Source organism: Sardina pilchardus, chromosome 1 (assembly GCF_963854185.1).
Source record: "Sardina pilchardus chromosome 1, fSarPil1.1, whole genome shotgun sequence".
Classification (NCBI taxonomy): Eukaryota; Metazoa; Chordata; class Actinopteri; order Clupeiformes; family Clupeidae; genus Sardina; species Sardina pilchardus.
Genome location: NC_084994.1, coordinates 22,116,130 through 22,124,703, shown reverse-complemented (window position 1 = coordinate 22,124,703; position 8,574 = coordinate 22,116,130). Strand labels below are relative to the sequence as shown.

The 8,574-nt window shown below is 40.0% G+C and overlaps 1 long non-coding RNA gene across 1 annotated transcript; it reads right to left on the bottom strand.

The window, feature by feature from the left end:
• Window positions 1–2,744: 2,744 nt before the first annotated feature.
• On the bottom strand, window positions 2,745–5,083 carry LOC134070600 (uncharacterized). Its single transcript, XR_009936942.1, has 6 exons — window positions 4,802–5,083; window positions 3,887–3,983; window positions 3,670–3,761; window positions 3,365–3,444; window positions 3,113–3,244; window positions 2,745–2,883 (listed from the first exon to the last, which is right to left on the bottom strand). It is a non-coding gene; the product is annotated as an uncharacterized LOC134070600 (long non-coding RNA).
• Between the last annotated feature and the right edge of the window lie 3,491 nt (window positions 5,084–8,574).

Here is an 8,574-nt window from a genome sequence, read left to right as displayed (position 1 = left end):
ATGACCACTATCTTATTATCTCTTTTATGAACTAAAATCTGAAGGTCACAACTCAAGTGGTATAATTAACTGGTATAATATAGGGAAGTAAGTGAATGTACAAACCTTTCTGAACGTCCAGCTGTATGTCGGTATAGATAACAGGAGGAGCGTTCTCCACCACACACCTGTAGTCTCCACTGTCCTCAGTAGTCAGCTGAGTGATCAGCACCATGAAGTTCCCATCTGATGGGTTGTCATGTAGAGAGAACTTTCCTTTGTGTGCAGGGCTAGTTTTACTATCTGCCTTTATTTTTCCAGAACAACCAGACACTGATCCTTTGCAGAGATACTTTCTGTTGCTTTGATAGAGTTTATCATATTCACACTTAATGATGACAGCACCCCCTTCGTGTCCAGTCACATTAAAAGCTTTTACTCCACCTGTTGATGAAGAGAAGGTGCAGATTAATAATGTACTGTAGCCATGTGAGATTAAGAGTTTAGTGTGAGGCTGTGGTCAGAACAGAGGTACATGTCTAGGCCTTGCTGCAGTTGTACACTGAGCATTTGCATGGTGCATTCTGCTGATGCGCATTTCTTCATTTGGTGTTCTAATATCAGTAACAAGTTTAGCAAAGCAGAGGACAAGCACTAGCACATGCTGATTTAAAACATGACCCAACATCACCGTATGCAGTCATGAAGAAATATACACTTTGTCATACAGACCTTGATCTTATTGAGCTTGGACATATGGTTGTAGACAGTATAACAATATAGATATAATTCAACAAGTAGATATAATCAGGAGCATTAAAGTACAACTGAATGATATAACAATCCAGGCCATATTTAGTCCAACAATTCTGGCCATATTTATTCCAAAGGTTTGCAGTGACTGTGGTCTCCTCTACCCTGCCTGTAGCTAATTCACACAGTTTATTTTTATTCTCTTCCTGTTCAGACTCATGTGGTTTAGTCGTTTCTGTTCTGCACATTAAATTGTGTGAGGTCCACCTCTTCCTCTATTTCCGCTTACTTCTGAGAAGCATGTTTACCGTAACAAGAGAGAATATGTTTAACAATATCCTTTAGTACATAACTTTACTTGATTCAGTAAAAATACATGATGACTATTAGTATGCTAAACTTGTGAATGCTTAAAGGACAGATTAATATTAGTTGTACAGTACATATAAATATCTCTAACAAGTAAGCATAGTGACATCAGCTGGATGGAAGTAGGATTGCAATAATCGAATATGTTTACATTTAATTGTTATTGGAAGGAATGTAGTTGTAAGCATAACTCTAGATCTCATGATCTCTTCACCCCTCTTGTTCAGTCAACACTTAGTTCCGTATCAATAGGAACAGACTACTGTCCTCACACCAAAGATTCCCGACGCGACGAGACTGAGTTGCAGCGGTGTGAATTAGAAATTGCACGTAGTTGCAAGCAGTCGCAAACCATCCCAGAGCATTAAACACGTTGAGTCGCAGTTGCAAGGTTTTAGAACGTCGCGGCTCGTCTCGTCGGGACGCTTTGGTCTGAACCCTACTTAAGAGACCATTATGTCACCATCTGCAGCACACTCACTCTAGTCAGACTCAGCATTGTCTGCACACTCATATGCACATTCTGACCATTCTGTGAGATGAAGCTGTCACTGATGAACTCTACAGGACTTTTCTACTGTTCTAAATGTATACATCAGAGTATATTCCACAAAAAGCATATTCCATCCTTTACCAAATTGAAAAAAAAAAAAAAAAATCACGTACACATTTGTTGTTCTGCCAGTTCAGATATGGAATAGGCTGCACTTTACCTGAAAGAATGAAGATCAGTATGACAGCAAGAATCTCCATTGTAGGTTGCTCTTCGTTACATTTCATACAGACACTTGTTGTCTGCTATGCATATAGCACGTTCTTGACTTGTCCACTTCCTATTAAGACTGAGACATACTGTATGTGCTTTAGTGTTGCGTTTTCTGTCCATTCAAATGTGTGAAGCCCACCTCTTCCGCTAGATCTACAGTCTTATGAGAAGCACATTCTTACACTGTAAAATGTTTCACTGTGAATTTACTGTAAATTGCTGGCTACTAATTGCATGACTTTCACAGTAATTTACCGGTACTATCTCACAGTAAATTCACAGTAATTTGCTGTGAATTTACAGCATCATGTTGTGTATAATCACAATACCATACTGTACATTTTATTTTTTACTGTAAAAGTCATGCAATTTAGTAGCCAGCAATTTGGAGTAAATTTACAGTATCATGTTGTGTATAATCACAATACCATACTGTATATTTTCATTTTTACTGTAAAAGTAATGCAACTCAGTAGCCAGCAATTTGCTGTGAATTTACAGTGAAAGATATTGTACATTTGAACATTTGATTTGTGATTTACCTGACCTATACCAACATGTTTTGGATCTGGTCAATAAAAGCAACAACAAAGAAAATACCATTTGAACTTTTAATGAACACTTTTCAATGAAAATCATTGAGCAGGCCATACAAACATTATCATATGAAGACATAGGATTGAACAAAAAAATATTGTACAGGCCTGAGACGGTGCAGCATAACCTTGTCTGATTTGACACGGAATGAGTCAGGGGGTAAATAGTGCAGTGTGTAAGTGCAGTATGGCAAGTCCATGTAATGCAGTATGTGTGCTCAGGATGCGAATGGCATGAGGAAAGAAACTCCTCCTCAGTCTTCTGTTGTAGCCAAGTGGGATCAGACGTCTGCGTTACCTCAATGGTTTAAATAGTCCATGGTCAGAGTGTTAAAAAATGTTGGCCCCCTGTCCGTCCTCTTCTGGTCCTGCAGGGGTAGGGTGGTGCTCTGATGGTACCATCGGCAGTAAATCAAGTATCTGTAAAAGAGTACAATAGGCCCTGTCCATGAATATAACTAATACAAACTACTCAAACTAGTAATCTTTTGTGACAAATAAAAAAAATACCCACATTAGCAACCTGTAAGTCAGATGCAATAGTTACAGTATAAGTAATGCAGATGTCGGGTGCTTTTCTTTTGATAGGAAGGATATTTCAAAGTGACCCCACAGTTCTGAGCAATAGTATATCTGTGTGATATCATACCTAAGTGCAACACTGTCTCCAGCAGCTCCAGCCTTTGTATGTACACCACCTTTCTGATGCCTTACATCGATCGTCCCCCATCTGACTTGCAATAGCAGCCTTTGGCTCCACACTGAGATTGTGACATGGCACCTAAAAAATAAAACAGCAATTGTCATACACCTTGTCATTGTTGAGCAAGATTTAAAAAATGAAGCATTAAAAAATAAGTAAGACAAGTCAATGAAATGTACAAACAGATATTATAATTACCTTGTGAAGGCACCCTTGCCACCACCACCATCACCATCTACTGTATGTTAATTCCTGGTATCAGTTTATTTGTGAGGGCACTGTCAATAAAAGATAGGATTTAACATAAGTATGCATTCTATACAATACACTTGAAATAATGAATATGATCAGTTTGGCAGATATTCACAACACTTTACATTACCACCAACACAATGGTAAACATGGATATTTCAAGAGTATAGTATTTTAAGTAGCTGCATTCATTCACAGTAGAGCACTCACAATGGTACCAATAAATACATTCAAAACACATTAACACTTACGAGGGAAGCAGCTATGGCTTCTAGACGTCATCAATTAGCAAGTAGTGCAATCAGGACAGACCGACTTTACCCGGGATGGTTGATGGAGCCCACTACACAATCATAACAAACAGACAAGGAGGAGAGGGGATAAAAGTACAAATAAATGCACACATCATAATGCTATATGTAATTCTGTACATTTTTTGTATGTGAATGTGTGCAGGGCCGGACCTACATTATTCTGGGCTGTCTTCGTATGGAAGTGGCACAAATTTGGAATTTTCGAGAATGCGCTCAGTGTTCCCAGGGCACCAGTCCTCACAATGCAATGTCTGTTAACAGAGGGAACAGAGGGAGACTAAGATTAATAAGTTGCAAAACACACAGAAGATAAAAAGATCATCACTGAAGCACTACTACACTCATATGCATTTTAAATAAACACATAGTTCGGCGCAGATTAGGTATATCAAACAAGGGATAAATAAGGGCTATGAAATTAAGAACATGAAGCCAAACACTACCCTTCACAACCTAAAGTGCATCATACCCCCATTCACATCCTTGACACGTCTGTTAATGACAATGGCCATACTAAACTGCAGTTTAGTTAAGGTTAAGGTGGGAGATAAATTACTACATTCATTAGTTTTACTGGTCCGTGGTCCTCTTTCCCTTTGTATCAGCACTACTGTATATCAAATTTAAATTAAGTCATCTACCTAAGCTATGTCCCATGACAATTCTTAAAAGTCACGTTAGTAAGGAAAGTAACGTTAACAACTCTCATCTGTGTCTGCAATGTTAACTTAATGTTAGCCTGCATGGCTACAATCAGCCACTTTAAAGATAGCTAACGTAAACGTTACTTGCGCCTGATATTTCATTCAAACTAAAACTACATTCACAACGACATCTTACACAGACGTATTGTTGGATATGATATTAACTACCATTCCAGATATTGCACATAATCGTGAAGTTAGCTATTGAAAAAGCTAACTGTTAGCGATTCTTAGCTCGCTAGCTAATGGCTAGCCAGCCACTTCTAACACAACGGGTTTTGGTAAACATTAGTATAACACCAATATATATATTTTTAATTAAATTCCCGTTTCTAAATAACATACAAAAGCACTGTACTTCTTACCTTGGATATGATGGCAGAGTTTGTACAGCTTACACATGCAGAAAAGTGATAATTGAAGTCACTGGTGGACGGCTGAGTTGAAAATTCAGTTGAGGGTGGCAGGTGCGGGTGGGAGGGGTGAACGTTAGAAATCGCCCCACAATGCTGTGCGGTTCAAGTGCAATTCAAATTTCACAACAAGGTGCTGTAATGTGATAGAGCTACTGTGATTTTACAGTAAATGTTTGAGTACAGTAATTTACTGTGCAATAATACTGTATGGTATTGTGAAATCACAGTAATATTTAACAGTGTAGTAACAAAAGATCATGGGCATGTGTGTCATTTCCTTTGAATATGTGAGACTGGAAACCCACAGTCAGTACCGCCAAACCTGAGAGTTTACTTTGTCAACTGGAACACTGTAGAATATAATAGAATAGAAAAGAAGGAAATTAATTATGACCGCCGCTAGCGTAGCTAGCGTAGCTAGCGAAGCGGTCATATAGTTGTTGTCAAAGTGTTTTTTTTTTTTTTTTCTTTTTTTTTTTTCTTTTTTCCCGTCATTTTTCGTCAACGATTCCCGGGACACCGTAACACCGGAGCGCATGAAACTTGGTGGGCATGTAGCCCCAGTAGAGTTCTATGGAAAATTTTCGTTTCGTCCCCGCGGGTCACTCCACCCCGCGCTGCCCCCGCCCGAAGCCCAAAAATGACAGTTTTTCCTACATAACTACCTGAACCGTGGCACCGAGGATGACAAAATGTTTATGGTATGTTGTTCTCTAGAGCTTGCATCAACTTAGCTTATAACCAGTCATTTGTGATTTGCCCCCCCATCGTAAAAATTGAAAATGCAACGTAATACTGCTTTAATTGCCCCTATCTTCAGATGAGATGTTATGAACTGCACCAAATTTCATGTGTATGATTAACCTGACACCCTCTGGGAGTATGCCAAGTTTTGTGGAATTTCATCCATGGGGGGCTATAAAATAAATGGATTTATGTGTACATTCAGGACTGTATACCCATCGGCCAGTAGATGGTGGTATTATCTGGAGTCTAAATCCCCCCCTGGGGATTTCAAAAACTGTTCCAAACATCTCAATCTCTGCTAGTTTTTGTCCTAGAAACATATAAGTGACACCATTAGAAACCTTTAATCAACTAGTTTCCAAATATGTTTTAAAAGAGAATGGTTGCTCTGGGTGCAACAAACATGCATGAACACACACACACACACACACACACACACACACACACACACACACATAAATACACACACACACACACACATACCTACACACACACGCACCACTACATACACACATGTACATAAAACATTATACAAACACATGCACAAACACGCCCACACGCATGCACACATACACCCTTACACACACACACACACACACACACACACACACACATGCACACACACATCTTTGAGTACATTTTGTGAGACCACCGGAGCTGAGAAGTGAGTGTGTGTGTGATGTACTATAGTGTGTGGGTGCGTTTCTGTGTGCCCATCTGTGTGTTTGCATGTGTGTATATGTGTGTATGTGCATGTTCTGTGTGTGTTCTCTTTCTTTCTCTCTCTCTCTCTCTCTCTCTCTGTGTCTGTGTTATCTGTGTGTATTCTGTGTGTGTTCTCTCTTTCTCTCTCTGGGTGTGCCTGTGTGTGTGTGTGTTTGTGTGTGTGTGTGTGTGTGTGTGTGTGTGTGTGTGTGCGAGTGTGTGTGTGTGAGTGTGTGCCTGTGTATGTGTGTTTGTGTGTGTGTGTGTGCACACGCGCGCATGTGAGTGTGTGTGTGTGTGTGTTATCTGATATTGGAGTGACAGTGACGGCAGAGAACACAGTGAACATATACTCAGAGACACATTAAACACACACACAAGCAGACACACACTCACACTAGACAGAGAAGCACTCATACACAAAAGCAAGCGCACACATGCACACACTCATTTACATACATAAAAGTTGCAGTAGGGATGGAGTAGGCGATGGAAACACAAGCGTGATTGATATTTGCGGAGAGAATGTGCAGGACTGAGCGGCGGTCATATTGTGTATCGCTTTGCGGTACATCTAGTTTCTCTGCATTTAACCCAATTTAACCGAATTAGTGAACAAACACAGCACACAGTGAACACACAGAGAGGTGAATCACACACTAACCCAGAGCAGTGAGGTTAGGTGCCTTGCTCAAGCAGAAATTGAATTCAAATTGAAGCAAAAACAAACTCACATGTTATGAAGTCTTGGGTCTGTCATTCACCTACTCTGATTCTGAAGGAGAATATCTGCCTTTTGGAGATTATGATCGGTAGTCCATTTGCAGTGACAGTCAAGATGCGTCTGTGAATGGGGGTGCGTCTTTGCTTGTATACTGTACGTCAGTGTCTACTAAGCACACCATGCTTATAGTTGAACCCTCTGGCCAACATTGCTGCAGGTGCCAGTGATAATCATGATGATAGTGTCTGTAATTGACAGACAGCAGGGCTAGTAAAAATAGGGCTCTGGAGAACTACAAATACCCCTTTTCCACCGACGCGGTTCTGGTGCTGGTTCGGAGCGCCAAGTCTGGAACCAGTTCTTTGGTTTTACACACAAAATAACCTGGCTCCACCTTTGTCCAGACAAAGTTGTCTGTCTTGCCTCGCTTCTTCGCCATGTTTTGGTTTTTGACGGTGGGCTATTTTCTTTTAAGTCAATGGCTATTTCGCGCTACTAAGGAGAAAAGTAGAAGGAAGTTTCAACGCATGCGCGCGCTCTTGGTGTTGTTGTATGGCAGTGCTCCACAGTATCACCTAGCCACCTGGCATGCATACTACATCAAATTTCACACACTTTTGCGTCACCGTGTGCATGCAGATTTCCACCCAAAGACGCCCGTCTAAACGCGAAATAAAAAGTGGGAACGCAACGCCACTTTTGCGGATTGTGTTCAGATCGTTGTCGTGTAAAGCTAGCCTCAGTCTGTGGAAAAGCGAGCCAGTTCTTGGATAATCGGCAGGTGGCACTAGCACCAGCCCGGAACCATCACCTGGTTCGTGGCGGTGGAAAGGGTCACCCACAATAGGAACTGATTTGACCAGGCTACTTTATTGTATAGTAACATAGGGATTTTGGTAATACTAATACTTATATATTATTGGTTTACATTTGGCTGTGTTCCTGTTTGTTTGTTATGTCAGAGAAATTACAAAAATCAAAGTAAAACTGCTCAAATATGTTCAACAACCAGTATTTACTGAAAGGTGCATAATTTTACTTTATTTCCATCCTGTGACATCATAATATGCAAATTAGATGAGTAACTTTACCCCCTTCATCAACTTCAGTTCATACTCAATGATTTTCACATTTACAGTGTGACTTTATCTCTGACAACTTTCAAGCCATGGCCTTATGAAATTCTTATACAAAAATCCAAAAATGTTTAAAAAAAAAAAAGAAAAAAACCTTGCGGTTAGAGGGTTAAAATTCCTTCAGAAATGTTATACAATTATTTTTTGTTTAGGATCAATAGCTTTGGTGCACAGTGTGCTATTTTGCCTATCACCCTAACATGTTATATTAGTGGCATGATGTGTCTTAATTTTTGTATGTCATATGTCCTTTATTTCATGTCATGAAGTGTCATGTCCTTCCCATTTTCTTTATTCAGGGTTTCATGGCTCATCGTTATCCCACTGGACTGATTATATTTTCCCCATTCATAGCAGGACAAAGACTCATTACATCCTGAGGTGCTGCCCGGGACCTGTGCCTGGTTCAA